Source organism: Rhododendron vialii, chromosome 13a (genome assembly GCF_030253575.1).
Source record: "Rhododendron vialii isolate Sample 1 chromosome 13a, ASM3025357v1".
Taxonomy (NCBI): Eukaryota; Viridiplantae; Streptophyta; class Magnoliopsida; order Ericales; family Ericaceae; genus Rhododendron; species Rhododendron vialii.
In genome coordinates this window covers 14,009,536-14,027,580 of record NC_080569.1, presented here as the reverse complement: position 1 = coordinate 14,027,580, position 18,045 = coordinate 14,009,536, and the positions used below count along the sequence as shown (strand labels likewise).

Genomic DNA, 18,045 nt, shown 5'->3' with positions numbered 1-18,045 from the left:
AGCAAGCATCCGTAAATCTATAAATATGAGGTAAACCTAGAGGTAAAAGGTACGTAATACGTTGCATTATTATTGCTTTCCTACTGATAATTAGGGCTGAGTTTTCTAGTACGTGATACTAACAAAGGCATCGGAGGGCCTTTGCCACGAGAGGCAAAGGTGCACTCACCCCCTGTCTATTTTGCAGATAAGGGTTCAGACGTCGAGCTAGGGTTCCGGTGAAGAGGCACGAATAAGCCGTTGCAATCCAGTTGATCCGAAGCGTCAATTGTTTTCATCCCCCTACACCTGGTTGTCCGACCATCCCTATAGCTATTGCGGGCCAAAAGTTTGATAAGGCTTTGCTGGATTTAGGAGCGAGTGTCAACCTGCTCCCCTATTCAGTATACTTAAAGCTTGGCTTAGGCGATTTGAAAGCCACACCGGTCACGCTGCAGTTGGCTGACCGGAGTGTGAGAATTCCAAAGGGGGGGGTGGAGGATGTTTTAATTCAAGTGGGCGAGTTTCTTTTTCCAGTCGACTTCATTGTCCTGGATACATGCCCAATACCAGAGGTCTTTGAAAAGACTCCTATCATCCTAGGCCGTCCATTTTTAGCCACCTCCAGTGCTGTCATGAATTGCAAAACTGGACAAGTCCAATTGTCGTTTGGGGACTTGAAAATGGAGGTGAATGTTTTCAATGTGGATAGTCGGGTCGAGGATGATGAGGAGGTATATGAGGTGAGTTTGATCGACACGCTAGTGCAAGAGCATGTCAATAGTGTGTTATACAAGGATCCTCTGGAGATAACCTTAACCACCGAGGAAGCATCATTTTTAGATTCTCCAGAGGTAGGAAGTTTAATGGAGATGCTTGCAGTAGAGGATGTGTGTGGCGCCGCTTGGAATCCAATTCTTGAGCTGTTGGGCGCCCCACTTCCTACAGCTCTCCCATCGTCTGTCCAGCCACCTAAACCAGAGTTAAAGCCTCTGCCGGACACACTTAAGTATGCCTTCCTTAAAGGCGATGATACTTTTCCGGTTGTGATCTCTTCATCCCTTGAGGTAGATCAAGAGGCTAAGTTGCTTACCATGTTAAGAAAGCACGTGGGTGCGATAGGCTGGACAATAGCAGATTTGCAGGGTATTAGTCCAACGGTGTGTACACACCGCATTTTTCTAGATGAGGATGTGAAGCCTACTAGGCAACCTCAGCGTTGTCTGAACCCCAATATGAAGAAGGTGGTTCGGGCTGAGGTGCTGAAGCTTTTAGATGCGGGTATTATTTACCCGATAGCCCATAGTGAGTGGGTGAGCCCAGTGCAGGTGGTGCCTAAGAAGGCAGGAGTGATCGTCGTGAGAAACGGCGAGGGCGAACTAGTGCCGACCCGTGTTCAAACCGGGTGGCGAGTTTGTATCGATTACCGGAAGCTCAATGCGAGCACCCGGAAAGACCATTTCCCTCTTCCATTCATTGATCAAATTTTAGAGAGAGTGGCTGGCCGGGCGTTTTATTGCTTCCTTGATGGGTACTCTGGCTACAATCAGATTGAGGTAGCCATGGAGGATCAGGAGAAGACCACCTTCACGTGCCCGTATGGTACGTTTGCCTACCGTCGCATGCCCTTTGGCTTGTGCAATGCTCCCGGAACCTTTTCAAGGTGCATGATGGGAATTTTTAGTGACATGGTAGAGAAGATCGTGGAGGTGTTTATGGATGACTTTTTAGTTTTCGGGGATTCGTTTGAAGAATGCCTCGAGAACTTAGGAAAGGTCTTGCAACGGTGCGAGGAGAAACAGCTTGTGCTTAACTGGGAGAAGTGCCACTTCATGGTGACCCAAGGGATTGTGTTGGGACACATTGTCTCATCCAAGGGTATTGAGGTGGATAAGGCGAAGATTGATTTGATCACAAATCTTCCCACTCCAAAGTCTGTAAAAGACATTCGATCTTTCCTCGGTCACGCCGGTTTCTATAGGCGTTTCATTAAGGGATTCAGTGCTATTTCCCGGCCGTTGTGTCATTTGCTGTCAAAAGACACGCCCTTTGTATGGTCCGAGGCGTGTGAGGAGGCTTTTCAGACGTTGAAGCGGAGTCTCACTACTCCGCCGATCGTGCAGCCTCCGGATTGGAGTTTGCCCTTTGAGTTGATGTGCGACGCCTCTGACTATGCTGTCGGGGCAGTTTTAGGGCAACGGCGAGGGAAGGATCCCTGCGTCGTGTACTACGCGAGCAAGACATTGAATGAGGCACAGATGAACTACACCACTACCGAGAAGGAATTGCTCGCGGTGGTGTTTGCCTTAGACAAGTTCCGGTCCTACTTGGTGGGTTCGCAGATTGTGGTGTATACCGATCATGCGGCCTTGAAGTATCTGATGACCAAGCAGGATGCGAAGGCTCGCCTTATCCGGTGGATTCTTTTGCTGCAAGAATTTCACCTCGTGATTAAGGATAAGAAAGGGGTTGAGAATGTAGTGGCCGACCACCTGTCTCGTCTGGAGTTTGAGGACCCCACCTCTCATCTCCCCATTGTGGATTCTTTCCCTGACGAGCAGTTGTTCGCTGCTAATGTGTGCCCATGGTTTGCAGATATCGCCAATTATTTGGTGACTGGGCAAATTCCACCCCATTGGTCCACAGCTGAAAAGCAGCGATTTTTGAGAGAGGTCCGGCAATATATCTACGATGATCCATATGTGTTCAAGTATTGCGCGGACCAACTTTTGCGCCGGTGTGTCCCCGACGCTGATCAAAGGGGAATTTTAAAGTTTTGTCACACCGAGGCGTGCGGAGGTCATTTCTCTGCAAAGAAGACCGCCGCCAAGGTCAGTGAGTGTGGTTTCTTTTGGCCGAGTCTTTTTAAGGATGCGTACGTCTTTTGTAAGTCATGTGACCGGTGTCAGAAATTAGGCAAGGTTGGCCCGCGAAATATGATGCCCCTACAGAACATTTTTGTGATAGAGGTCTTCGATTGTTGGGGTATTGATTTCATGGGCCCGTTTCCGGTGTCATACGGTTATGAGTACATCCTCTTGGCGGTGGATTATGTTTCCAAGTGGGTTGAGGCAGTCCCCACTAAGACCAGTGATTCTAAGGTCGTGCTAGAGTTCTTACGAACTAACATTTTGTCAAGATTTGGCATGCCACGTGCCATTATCTCTTATCAGGGTACGCACTTTTGCAATAGGTCTTTTGGGGCATTAATGAGCAAGTATGGCATCTCTCACAAGGTGTCTACTGCCTATCACCCTCAAACCAACGGTCAGGCTGAGCTAGCAAATCGTGAGATTAAGGGGATTCTAGAGAAGACCGTGAACCCGAATAGGAAAGATTGGTCACTTCGGTTGACCGATGCTTTGTGGGCGTACCGGACTGCTTACAAGACTGTGTTGGGTGCTTCACCCTACCGGCTTGTTTATGGTAAGGCCTGCCACTTACCCGTTGAGATGGAGCATAAGGCCTATTAGGCCATTAAGACACTAAACGCGCGTTTACCTGAGGCGGGTGCCCATAGGAAACTCCAATTGTGTGAGCTTGAGGAGATTAGGAATGACACGTATGAGAGCGCGAGTATTTATAAGGCTAAGGTTAAGGCGTATCATGATAGGAACATTCAGCGCAAAACCTTTACTGTTGGTCAGAAAGTGTTACTGTATAACTCGCGCCTTCATTTATTTCCCGGTAAGTTGAGGTCCCGGTGGGACGGTCCCTACGTTTTGCATAAGGTTTATCCGAATGGGTCGGTAGATGTTTGTGACCCTAAGAATGGTAATATTTCCAAGGTTAATGGACAGCGTCTAAAACCATTTTTGGAATATGTAGAAGTAGGTGAACCAGATGAGGTGTTGGTCGATCCTGTTTATTCGGATAAACCTGCTGTGTAGCCGTTGGGCTACGTTCTGACGGGTAGCTTTTGCGTACCACTGTCTTCACTAAGAAGTGGACCCGGCCCCTAGCAATAGGGGTACCCATCATTGACTTGGGTTTTGGGCACAATTTTTGTATACTTGTTCTTTTATTTCTTGTTAAGCTTATAAAATCCCAAAAAAAAAAAAAAGTGGAAATTGGAAAAGGAAAAAAATTAGTATAATGGTCTGGTATAGCCACCTGGTCAAAGCTATGTATGTAGTACTTACGAGGTTGGGTCTGACGGCAGGTGCGTAGTTAGCAGCGAGAATTCTGTCTGAACCATCTGACTTTAATGTCCAAACTCTGTGGAGATTGCTTCACAAACGGAGTGGTGGGTAAGGAATCTGGCAGCCCTAGAGGGAGTGATAGCCTATTAGATGATGGCACTACTTCTCAAGATATCGTTGAATCCTATGCATACTGTCCTTCCAACAAATAGGGAAACACAGTCTTTGGCCAGGGAGAAAAGTAGTACCCGTGTCTTTCGCGTGAAGAAAGTGGATGGTTTAATTTTGTGTCTTTTATTTTATTTCTTGCCTTGTTTATTTCTTTTAGTTATTTTTCTTGCTGTCTTGGAGGCTAACATTTTTGCAGGTTGTTCGATCCAAGTTGGGGGGTCTCCCTCTATCTATAGTTTACTCTGCTTAGCCCTTCTTTTTCGAGGTGATATCTATCCTCTCTTTATGCTTATGTCCTATTTTTATTTTTCATTCTTTCAATGAGGACATTGCATAGTTCAAGTTGGGGGGAGGGATCACTTTGTTCTTCATTTGACAAAATTAAAAAATAAAAAATAGATGGAATTCTTTTTGCATGAGACTGAAAGTGGTTGAGATTGGCTCTTTATTGATTGAGTTGGAGATGTGATAGTCATTGTTTGATTATATTGTGGTGGCATTGTAGTTCTTTTTGCTAGCTTGTCGTGAAGAGTTTGTCATGGTATTCATTTTTAGCACATTTGCACTTCACGTCTGTTTGGGCTTTGGTTGCTTGTGAGCTGTGACTTGATTATTCTCGATGGCTAGTTTAGTGGAGACTTATGCCCATGTGAGTTTAGAGCCTTATCTTTTCTTGGAGTGGTGTCAAATAAACTCTTATTGTCACAAAAGAGCTAATTTATTGTTGATCTCATTATTTTTATCGTCGAGTGTTGGGAATATTGCCTACTTATCTCTTGGGTTTGGAAATTGCATGGTTGTATTGCTCATTGGAGAGGATTATAGGTCATCTTTGATATCTTGAGCCAGTTCGTTTCTTTCTTTTCATATATTCATCCATTATGAGCCCATTTGAGCCTCATGCATACAGCCTTTTTCTTGTTAAGCTCCACCATCTATATTGTGTCTTGAGAAGGCTTATTAATTATGTGGAGGTGAATTATTTAGAAAAGAAAGGGTAAACGTTGTAAGAATTGAGTTTTACAGATTGGTGATCTTTCCCATAGAAAAAAAAAACATAAAAAAAAGAAAAGAAAAAAAAAGTAAAAAGGGAAGACACCAACTTATTGTGAAAAAGAGAAACAACTTAATGTGAGATTGTATTAAAGGTAGAAGAGAGAGATGTGGTGGAGTTGAAAAGAAGGAAAAAATTAAAGAAAAGGGGCACGCATTATTTTATTTGCCCTATGTGAATTGTTGTAGGCCTATTCTCAGACACTTGAATTTTTATCTAACCTTGAAATACTTTCCCTTACCTAACGTTATAACCGAAATGAAAGTCCTATTTGATCCTAGGGGCAATGGGCTGTGAATTGGTGGATAGAGAGAGTTTTCAATACTTGGCATTCTGTTCATGAGATTGTGTGTCCACTTTGTAAAGCTTTCTTTTCGTGTCAACTTATGCAGGATACTTTGCTTTCATTTACATAATTTCCGCCTGCACATATTGAGAGTAATATGCACCTTGTTTTGAGTGATTTCATTTGTTGAGTGCATGACACGGTGAGATTTGAAGTCGAGACTCGGTCCGGAGAGAACTTTTGGTTATTTTTCACTTGTGACCGAAGCCCTTGTTCACACACGCTAAGTATAGGTGCCATGAGTTATTTTTCTGATTTGATAGTATCTAGAACTGCTTATGCATGTTATCTCTTTACGATGGCTACATGTTCTTCATTTGAAATATCATTGAGCTGTCTTACAGGTTTTTGGGTTTCATGTGGAAAGGATTCATGGTATTTTGTGGGTAATCACTGCTGAAAACCCTCACGAGACTTCACTCGTCCGATCTGGACCACCCGGGGGTTTAAAAGATCTATCTCTTAGTTAGTTATTTTATTTTATTTGTTTTTATTGTCTTTGCTAGAGACTAGCAAAGTGTAAGTTGGGGGATGTGATAGGTGTGTAAATTTGCCTATTTACGCCTCCTAACTTAGGCTTGTTATGTCCGTTTAGCACGCTATTTGGGGTTTGATATTTGTTAATTGCGTTTCAGGACTCTCGATGCCGATGGATAATATTTAGAGCTAAAGTGCAAATTTGAAATCTACTTGGTGTCAAAGCAAAATTGGGCCGAGGAAATTGATCAAGTTACTAGATAAATGAAGGAAATGCACTGGAAATCGGGTTATGATTTAATTGGGCAGGCTTCTTTAGAAGGCGGGCCTAATAATTATTTGTAATATGGACTTAAGGTTGGGGCCCAAGATTTCAACAATTGCAGTACATGGCTAAGTCAACTCTCGGCCCACGAGGGTCATTATTTACACCCACGAGGATTATAAAGGAGAGGAACGGTTTTTGATTAGGTATCACTTTTACTTTACACGAAAAAAAGAACGGGGCTTCCGTCAAAAGAAAAAAAAAGACTTCTGGAACGCAGAAACGGGGAACGAGCTCGGCACTATCTCGGCGGCTCACGACTGAAACAGAAGAAGATGAAGGCTTCGGGGTTTATTCTTTTACTATTATTTCAATGGAGTTTCATACTTGCTTGATTATTTGTTCGGATTTTATTTTACAACTTTAGACGTACGTTCTTTCATTCAAAGTTATTTTCCGTAAAAGTTCTTAAAGTTTTGTTCAATTACTTACCTTCCAGTAATTCGTACTACGTTTTGTTATTAATTATAGTTATTTGTTTGAGTTATTTTGGTATTAATCTTTTGTTTATTTTCTCTTTTGCGTAATAGAACCATGTTTCAATTTAGGGTTTTTGGTGTTTCTTGTTCAATGCATAGTGAGTAGTCGTTTAGGTAGGGTCGCGGGGTGATTAGCACGCCGTGGCCAGTTCAGGCATTACTCCTATTTTCAAATGATGAAAAAAGCAATTTTAGATTTAAAAATACTTCCCGTGGACGAACCCGGGCATTGTCGGAGCCCATGTGAACGGGGGAATGGGGGTCCAAAACTCATTCTTCGCTGCGCATGGGTATACGGCGACCCTAAGGTTTCGCATCTTGCGGGGTATCTTTTCAATCCAAAATTGAATGTTTTTAAGAACACCAAATGGAGCAGATTGATTTGAACTGGTTACGAGTGCTACGAACCCTACGACCATACCTTCTTTTAATTATCTGAAAAGTTCAATCAATTTCTAGGTTTTAATTAATCTCAATCAATCGTCAAAGGGTGGCTACCTAAGAGCCCGTTTAAATTCTAACAACCCGAGTTTTTAGTCAGCACACATCATCGTCTTTGTGGATTCGACTCCGGTCTTACCGGATATTGTGCTGCGTCGGTCTCCGCCCTACGCTTGGGGCAACCCATTAATTTAGGACTAGGAAATCGGTCAAGCAGCCAGGTTCTTGAACGCCAGATCCACTTGACTGACCAACTGTCCTTTTTTAGGGGCCACTTTGTTTTTACTCCCACACGGTTTGCACACGGTTTCTGGGTTCTTAGGGGGCAGTGTCCTTTGCAGAGGGGAGGTTTGGAAGTTAGCATGATGCTTTGGTGGCTTATTGGTGATGAAAGAGCAAGGCTAAGGCCTATAAAGCAGAGGCATGAGTATTGTAGTCTTCAGGACTGAGTTGCTTCCCCTTTTCCCCAGTATACCTCTACGCCTTCCATGGATAACCCCCTCCCCACTTTACTTAGGCCCTGGTTAGCGCAATTTCTAAGCGTTGACTGGCTCAATTTTCAATATCACGGCCTTGCCTCGTTCCGTTTTCTGCGGCATGTGCCACTCCGCCCAGCGCTCCTGCAGGCTGCTCTCAGATTCTGGGATCCTGACGTCCATGTCTTTCGCTTTGGCGACGACGAGATGTGCCCGACTGTCGAGGAATTTCAGGCGTACCTTCGGACCTTCTCGTCCCCTACGCTTGTAGTTCCGCCCTACCAAGCGAGCATGCCTAAACTGTTGGCCAGTTCACTCAACATTTCCCGGGGCCTGGCGAATACTATCCTTGAGGGCGGCCAAATGAATACCCTGCGGCTAATCGAAATGTACAGCCCGGACGGCGATTTGGATAGTGATGACGCTCAGGCGCGCCGCCGCTTCGCCTTGGTGATCTGCTTGCTGGCTGCCTATTTGCTCGTGCCGGCCCATGGGCAGGTCAGCCCTTCGCTTGTGAGCGTTGCTGCCCAGATGGGGGCACGGAGGAATGTGATCCCTTTGGTCCTGGCTGAGACACTCTCGGGTTTGGACTTGGTGTATACGGGCCAGTCGGTCGTTTTCAGCGGCAGCCCGCTTTTGCTTCAGGTAATCTCACTCAGCTCACCTTTTTCCGGTTTTCCTCACGTTCTCATTTTACCTCGACGCTCGGCTTAGGCTGCTCCCTAGCTCCTTACCTGTCTTTTCGCTCAGGTTTTATCTGGCTTCTTACTTGTCTTTTCCTCTCATGCAGTTGTGGCTGTCGGACAAGTTGAATCTATTGCATCCTCCGGTGGCGGGTTGGAATCTCTTTCCGAAGAGGATTCATCAAAGGGAAATGCGCTACCCGGACATGGACACAGAAGGCTGGTACGAGTTCATGCGGCAAATGCAGCCTGACGAGGTTGCCTGGAGGTGCCCCTGGTTGGATCTCCCGAACATGGCCATTCATTCCGATGGGTTCGACAGGGTGGTGATCGCGGGACTGTCGAGCTTTACTTTCTACATTCCTGGCCGTGCTCTTCGACAGCTGGGCGCTTCTCAAGAGAACCACCGCATCAGCATTGGGGATTTTCGTGTCCCGAACTTCAACGCTCAAACACTCAATGGTTACCAACGGCGTTGGGGCCTTAGAGCCCTTCAGGCTGAGATGCCGGATTTTGCAACAGGGCTAAAGAGCCGCTATAGACAGTGACTGAGAGCAGATGTGCAAGCAAGGGAAAATATTGACTGACTCCGGGCCACTCTGCTATGCTTAGAATAAACTGCGAGCCGTTAGGCTTCTTAAGCATTTTGTTCTGTTTTCATGCTTCAACTGTTTTTAAGGCTTTTATGCTCAACTTATGTATTAGAAGTAGTAATTTGCAATAAAGTTGAAAGACAAACGGGTTTCCCCTTTCTGATTCGCTTCAGCGCAGCCTTTGACTTGTGCTCGGCCTTCTCAAGCCGCGATGTGGACCCAAAAATGTCAAACCTGGATCGAAATTTTGGTGGAATGTGACCGAATCTCAAGGTGAGATTGCCTACGTATCCCTTTTCAGGGAATCAGGTCAGAACGTAGTTCAGGCCAAGGTTCTCTCGTGTATTTTATCTCTCCTTTTACGCTCTAACTTTTGCCTAGCACCGCCTTTTTAGGTTTTCGGTCTAGCGAGCTCTCGACTTTTGCCTATTTATTTTTGCCTAGCACCGCCTCCTTAGGTTTTCGGTCTAGCAGGCTGCTCTAACTTTTGCTTGGAATCGCCCACCCTTGTGGTTTTCGACCCAATGAGCATCTCTCAGGGATAATAACGTTTGAGCTGATCCAGGTTGACCAAGGTGTTGAATTCATTGCCGTCGAGGTCGATGAGCTTAGCAGCACCCCCGGATAGGATGGTCTTGATGATGTACGGCCCGGATCGCTTCGGCCTGAATTTCCCGCGGGGATCAAACACTGGAGCCCGGATCTCCTTTGTGACCATGTCTCCTTCGACCAATCCCCTGGACTTCACCTTTTTGTTGAATGCTCGAGCAACTCGACGTTGATAACCCTGAACATGATACAAAGCCCGGAGTCTTCTCTCATCAAACAACATCAACTCGATAAACCTTCCGCTTAACCAGTCAGACTCCTCAAGACCGCTTTCGACTATGATTCTCAACGACGGTACCTCAAGCTCGATGGGAAGTACTGCCTCCATCCCATAGACTAAAGAGAAAGGAGTTGCACCAGTTGAAGTGCGGATAGATGTTTGGTACCCCCAGAGGGCGAGAGGCAACTGCTCGTGCCAATCCCTTGCAGACTCGGCAGTCTTCTTGATGATCATCTCGACATTCTTGTTTGCAGCTTCGACCGCCCCATTTGTTTGCGGGCGATAGGTCGTTGAATGGTGGATCTCGATACCAAATTCTTCGAAGAGCTCCAGAACCCTTCCTTTGAAATGACTTCCGTTATTGGATATGAACGCCTGAGGAACTCCGTACCGGTAAATGATGTTCTTTCGGATGAACTGAGCAACCTGAATCGTTGTCAGCGTTTTGTAGGATTCGGCCTCGACCCACTTGGTGAAGTAGTCTATCGCCACTAGTATGAACTTATGGCCATTCGAAGCAGACTGTCTGATCATCCCAATAACATCGATGTCCCAAACAGAGAATGGCCACGGTGAAGTCATGCCATGCAGCTTAGACGGAGGGACATGTTGCAGGTTCGCGTGGATTTGACATTTGTAACAGCGCCGGACATAGTCGATGCACTGCGTCTCCATTGTAGACCAGTAATAACCCTGCCTGAGGATTTTCCTAGCGAGCATGACGCCGCTCATGTGAGGCCCGCAGACTCCCTCGTGAACCTCTTCCATTATCCTTGTTGCCTCGACGCCGTTGACACAGAGCTTGTGCATCCCGCAATGCGACCTTCGATACAGCTTCCCCCCACAGATGATGTACTGAGAAGCTAGCCTTTGCAAAGCAATCCGATCCTTTTTCGTGGCCTCGGTAGGGAACTCGCCACGCTCCATAAAGTTCCAAATGTCATGGTACCAGGGTAGGCCATCATTGACATCATCAATGGCGTTGATATATACGTAAGCAGGCAAGTCCCTTTGTTCAATCACGATCGGCCGCAACTTAACACCTATCGGAAGTTCGATTATTGAAGCCAAAGTCGCCAAAGCATCGGCAAACTGATTCTTCAAGCGCGGGACATGGGTGAAAGTCACCTTATTGAAGCGAGGAATCAGTTCTTCCAAATCTTGGTGATAAGGCTTCAGCTTTTCCTCACGAACCTTCCAATCTCCATTGGCTTGGGAAACCACCAAGTTCGAATCACCAATTACTTCCAACTTCTCGACTCCTAAAGCGATAGCAGCTTCCATTCCGACGATGCAGGCCTCGTACTCGGCTTGATTAGTGGTGACATCGAAATTCAGCTTGAAGGCGAGCGGAATGTGAGCACCGGCGGGCGTGATCAACAACACTCCAATCCCAAATCCCCTCTGGTTAGCAGCCCCATCAAAATAGAGCGTCCATACTTCCTCGACCACTGTTAGAACCTCTTCGTCGGGGAATGTGAAGTCCACGTCCTCCGGACCGTCGATCGGGTGATCGGCTAGAAATTCGGCTACAGCGCGCCCCTTTACAGACTTCCTCGTGACATGTTGGAGTTCGAACTCAGCCAGCAGAAGCAACCAACGTGCTAGCTTATGGGTGAGTGCAGGCTTCTCGAATAGATACTTGATAGGATCCATCCGAGAAATCAGTCTCACCGAATAGGCTAGCATGTAGTGTCTAAGCTTTCTCGTAGCCCAAACTAGCGCCCAACACGTCTTTTCCAGAGGGGTATAACGCTCCTCAGATCCGACCATCTTCTTGCTCAGGTAGTACACAGCCTTCTCGACCCCATTGCTTCCTTCCTGTGCTAGCAGACATCCCATGGCTGTTGAAAAAACGGACAGATAGAGAATCAAAGGCCGACCCGGCGTTGGCGGCATCAATACCGGTGGGCTCTGCAAATACCTCTGAATAGACTCGAAAGCGGTCTGGCATTTCTCCGTCCATTCGAATGGGACCCCCTTTTTGAGCAAATGGAATAACGGCCCGCATGTTAGAGTCAACTTGGAGATAAACCTGCTAATGAACTGGACCTTCCCTAGAAAACTTCGCACACCCTTTTCAGACTTGGGCGGCTCCATCTCAAGAATTGCTTTGATTTTGGAAGGATCTACTTCAATTCCCCTCGCGGTGATCAAAAACCCCAACATTTTTCCTGACGTGACCCCAAACGTGCATTTTTGTGGGTTCAGGCGCACATTGTACTTGCGGAGCCTTTCGAGAAATTGCCTGAGTGTCGGGAGATAGTCTTTTGCCTCCTTTGCCTTCACAATCATGTCATCGACGTAGATCTCGACGGTCTTATGGATAAAATCATGAAACAAGGTCGTTTGAGCCCGTTGGAAAGTGCACCCGGCGTTCTTCAGCCCAAACGGCATTTTCACATAGCAGTAAGTGCCCCATTCTGTGACAAACGTCGTTTTCTCTTGATCCTCGGGTGCCACAGAGATCTGGTTGTATCCGGAGAATCCATCGACAAAAGAGAGCAAGGCATGCCCCGCCGTGTTGTCCACAAGCACGTCAATGTGTGGCAAGGGAAAACTGTCTTTGGGGCTTGCCTTGTTTAAGTCCCGGAAGTCGACGCAGACTCGGATCTTTCCATCCTTCTTAGGAACGGACACAATGTTGGCCACCCATTTGGGGTACTCTGCAACCCTTACGAACCCTGCATCAATCTGCTTTGTAACCTCGTCCTTGATCTTCTGAACCCAATCCGGCCTCATCCTGCGGAGCTTCTGTTTGACGGGGACAGCCCCAGGCTCCAACGGGATTCGATGCTGCACTATTTCAGGATCGATGCCGGGCATATCCTTGTGAGACCACGCGAAAACCTCGGGAAATTCCTTGAGGAGCTCGATCGTTCCGGCATGATTTTTAGGGGATAGATTTGCACCGATTTGCATCATGCGGGGGTCATCCTCGTCTTTCAAATTTACAAAAATTACTTCTTCTTTTAGAGGCTGAGCACGCCTTTCGTCTTCCTTTTCGATGAGGGAACGCAACTCAGCCGGGATGTCCCCGTCGAAGTCTGTTCCTTCATCGTCAGGGTCGACACAGTTTATATAGAAGCTAGCAAAGTAGTCAGAAGCAGGATCATGCATTTCATAAAACCCCACGGGTTGCCAAGTACAACAGACTCAGACTCGAAGTAAAAGCTACAACGTGGAGGGCCAAGAGGCACAAACTCCGACTCTGAGCTAGACTTAGACTTGACAGACTCCGTGTCAGACTCAGACTCATCGTCAATGCATGTTAGACGCGGAGTGAAAATGCAGTTATTGAGACTTCCCTGCACCTTCACGATGAGAGAGGTAGGATCCTCGAGAGCATCTGAGGAGTCGGGCCCGAGCATCAGCACTTCAGCTTCTTCGCCCTTGCTAACCAAACCTACTTGGGAGAACAGCATCTCCAGATCCCCTTGATCAAAAGCCTTCAGCCAGTCAAACTCTCCCTTGGTCTGACCCAGCTGCTTCTCGAACTCCTGTTTGGCCAGTTTTTCTTCGGCCGTCTCCTCATCGGACCAGGTGTCCGTAGCAAAGATTTCAAATCCCGGCAGCCAAGTAGAAGTCTCCGGATCCCAAAACGGCTCTATCTGTCCCGAATAAGCAGAGCCTCCTCCCTCTCGCACAAAGTAGCTGTCGGGGTTACCAAAAAGGGTTCGAGGTTTTCCCGTGTCTTTCCTCCTTTTGGCGTCTTTGGCCGGCGGAGTGTAACCGAGACCAAAACGACCTTTGTTGGAAGGAAAGACAGGGAACTCAGCGATCCCTTGTTGGTTGACCCCGAGTCCTAGGCCCGGCATGAATGACATCTTCCTCATCATTTCGAGGACAGTTGAGCTTATGGTGAAGTCATCATCCATGGCAATGGCGAGGGCTGAGCCAGATGTGTCGAAAGAGAAACCCCCGAAGTCCGAGTCTTCTTCCCCGTGCATAATGCCCAAGACAGGTGTGCCGTCATCTGTGAGCGGGCGGATCCCAGAGTCCGCGCAGATTGTCAAAGTTTCGGTAGGCACCCCCAGCATGACTTTCTGGTGTAGGGTTGAAGGTACGGCCATGATGTCAGCCCTATGAAGCCAAGGCCTGCCCTGCAGCAGGTTAAAGGTGGCAGGGATGTCGACCACGTGGAACTCTACGTCCATTTCGAAACCCTCAGCATCCAGTTTCAGCATTAGAGTTCCTTCCACCATGCGGCGAGTGCTGTCGTATGCCTTGACGGCCAGATTGGATGGCGTTAGGTCACTTTTGGAGAATCCCAAACGATAGGCAACCCTCATCGGGCAAACGTTGATGGCCGAGCCGTTGTCAATCAGCACGGTTGGCACCCAATGTCCCCGGCACTTGACGGTAATGTGCAGTGGGCGGTTATGAGCGGTTCCTTCGACGGGCAGATCCCTCTCGGTGAAAGTGACGGAGTGCTTAGAGAGAAGTGGCAGCACGAGAGCAATCATGGCGTCGGGGGTGATGTCGATCGGTACAGTGAGCCGGGCCAACGCGGAGGACAACTTCTCACGATGCTCCTTTGATGACGGTATCAGGCCCCAGATAGAGACAGCGGCCGGAATCCGTTCGAGCTGCTTCAAAATGGCGTCTTCTTCTGGAACCCCATTCGGAAAGAGCGGATCAGTTCTCTGAGCAGCGGGAACAGTGGCTTTCTGACCGGGCGGATTGGACGAGCTTCCAGCCTGGAGGTTGGATGGCTGAAACACTCGGCCGCTCCTAGTGACATTGGCCACATCCCACCAAGACGATGAGTCAATAGAATCCCACAGATCGGCCGGTACTTCTTCCAGCTTGCGCTTCCCTTTGTCCGTCGATGCCACCGTTGCAGACGAGTCTGTCCCCAGAGCGGTGTCCCATTCCAAGTCCTCCATCACTAGACCTTCCCAAAAGGCGGGATCCTGTGCAGCCTCTTCTTCAAATGGCGCTCCCGGGTTAGTGACGAACGGAACATCCCAAAATCCTCCATCGACGAGAGCAGCATTGACGGTCCACACTTCGTTCCCCATGTTCAGGTCGACAATGTTGTCGACGTTCCAAATATCAGCAGGCGGTGAGGCCTTAACGGTTTCTTCCGCATCCCAGAGGTCGGCCGGAAGCGCATCTAGGACCATGATTGAGCAGTCGTCCTCGGGAGCAGAAACAATAGGGCAAGGCTGTTCCACAGAGACGAAGTCGAGAGTAGGATCGAATTCATGGATGCGGCGGTCGAGCGTGTCAGCAATAGCATTTACCAAAGGTAACATGGCGCCTAGTGGGCGACGAACATCGGGCACAATCTCCCCCTCTTGGAACTGGCCCCAGTACTTCTTATCGAAGTCGTTTTGGTCCACATCAGTCTCGAGACCTTGACCCAATTGCCATCCACCAGGCTGTGGATCCCACACGTATTCTTCGGCTTCCACTTCAACTTGGCTTAACTCGGGCTGGTAAAAGAGCGCGAACAAAGAGAGACCATCCAGAGGGTCAGCCTGTGCCGCGTTCCATTCTACCTGCCACTGGTCTAGCCATATTTGATTGACCTGAGGGTGCGCGGGGAATCCCATGTTATATTGTTCAGTCCAATCACTGCAAAGCTCTTCCCACTCCTGGGCTTTGTCCTCCATGGCCCAACCGGCCGCCATCATGTTAATGCTTGGTTCGGAGGGAAAGGGTACAACTGGTCTTGGGTTGAAGGTTGAGGTAATATGGTCGGTGGGGTTGAATATGGTGGGGCTGAGGTTTATCTAGTTCACTTGAGGGTTAGGGTCATGTTTGGGTAAGGAATTGGAGATGACGTTGGGCTTTGTGGGTGGAGTTGGAAGGGTGCCATTGTCCACCAAATCCTGTATCGCATGACGGAGGCAATAGCAGGAGTCGGTGTAATGGCCGGGCATTTGGTGATACGCACAGAAAGCGTTGGGGTTATGGCTAGGGGGTGGATTTTGAGGAAGCGGAGTTGGGGCAAGAGGCCTGAGGTGCCCGGTTTTGATTAGCTTTTCCAACACCGAGGAGAGAGGTGCCTCGAAGTTGGCGAAGATACGAGGTTGGTTGCGGTTTCGGGGTCTTTGAGGGGTTTGAACTTGGTTAATGTCGGCAATGTGGTTAGAGTTTTGGGTAGAGGGGTTGTTGGCAGAGTTCGCGTTGGCGTAACTGTTGCCACCGAATAGGGCAGTGCTGTTCCCGGTGTATGCACGGGGCTTTGATTTTGAGGCTGAGGTGGATGAGAAATTGTCACTCCTAGGCAAAACGCCGGTTTGAAGGGCTTCTTCGATGGCCAGCCCGGAGTCATAGAAGGTTTCGAAATTGGCGCCCTGGACCAACACGAGGTTTTTGGCGAAGTCGGGCTGCAGATTACGGGAGATGATGCGGATCTGATCCTTCTCGCTTGGGCGATCGGGCATGAGAGCGGCCTTGGCTCTCCATCTTTGGATAAAGTCTGCAAAGGACTCCTTTGCAGTCATCTTGGTGGATTCCAACTCCCGAGTGGTCATTTTGAGTTGGGCGTTGTAGCTATACTGGGCATTGAAGGCCGTGCCGATGTCCTCCCATGTTCGCCTCTTGGAGATGTCGAGCGACAGGAACCATTGGAAGGCGGGACCGGCAAGAGTTTGCGGAAATAGCTGAGCCATGGCATCCTCCTCAACGCCATGCAGCTTCATGGCTCCATGATAGGCCAACAAGTGAGTTTTCGGGTCTCCAGTACCGTCGAACTTTGCAAAGTCGGGCATTTTGAACCGGTCGGGCAGCCGGGCATTCGGAAATGGGCAGAGGCGGTCCATGTCTAGTACTCCCGACCCTTTTCTTTCAGATTTGGCGACGGCATCTTCCAACTTGGCCATTTTGGCGACTAAGGCTGCCATTTCTGGGCTCGGAGCGGGATTCTTAACTAGCGGCTCCTCCTGGCTAGCGGCTCCCTGTTCACGCCTTTCACCTCCTTCCCCTCCTGCTACCAGGGGAAGTCGCTCCTCGATTAGGGTTTGAAGATTGGCCATAGAGGCGTCGGCCTGGTCGGCTCTCTGTTGCATGATGGCCAGGTTGTGCTGCAGATCGGCTAGGACGGTTGCAAGATTCAGAGGCGGGACATCCGCCATGACTAGTACTTCTGTTTTAACAAGCTTGGGAGATGCTGGCGGAGATGGAGTAGACGGAGGGGACTCGTGCGGGGTAGTCAGCGGTGAATCCTCTCGTGACACAGTGCAGGCCAGAGCTTCCGTTGCGGTCGACTGAAAGACGAACCCCAAAACAGATCCTCAAACAGACTCGATGGACAGTCCCAAGTAGGTTTGGCTCTTGATGTCGGAATTCTGCTTTGACATCGGCATGACTAGACGGCAAAGTATAAGAGCTCAGTGACAGCCTGCAGTCATTTTATTTGAAAGAATAGACGGGAATTGAAAAGTGATCATGCCAACGCCGCCGGTGTCCTCCTAGACTCTAGAACTAGGGGGAGTCTGCTTCACGCCACTCGGACAGTTGCCATGGATTCCTCGGATTTTCTTTTCGACGGTGTATCCTTGATTGAATCGAATGTTACTAAGAGATGCCAAAACAGCCTAAGTCTTTGACTTTCTCCCTTCTCGAAGTTTCAAAGTTTGGTTTTGGAACAACTCGGTGTGGATGTCATGATACCGTAACCGAAATGGCGTAAGCAGCACTGTGCCGGAGCCTGGTGTAAGTGATTAGCACTTTTAACCTGAGTGGTGTAAGCATCATGCCATTTTCTCCGTTATTCCTAGTTTTCGGTTTGAAACCTCGATGGGGTTTTAGACAAGGACTTAGGAAGTATCGATTTCCCGAAGTCTCATTGATTAAGGATTTGAAAATTCTGGTAACGTGCAACATCGAGATGCATGACTCGTCATCGGTCCAAGGCAAACGCCGAGTGGGCGCAAGACAGACTCGACAAAAGACATCCTAAAAGCCGCCCTAGCATGCTCCTACGCAAAACGATCATGGATGTATGTACAAGCATGCGATAGGAAAAGCGGTAACACATAAACAGGATCTGGGGTTAGAAACAAGTAATCCTACCCTGCGGGTTCCTGTCTTATGT

At 48.2% G+C, this 18,045-nt stretch overlaps 1 pseudogene; it reads left to right on the top strand.

Annotated features, from left to right (window-relative positions):
• Positions 1-272: 272 nt before the first annotated feature.
• The window catches only part of LOC131313894 (uncharacterized), a 105,309-nt pseudogene continuing 87,536 nt past the window's right edge, over positions 273-18,045 (top strand).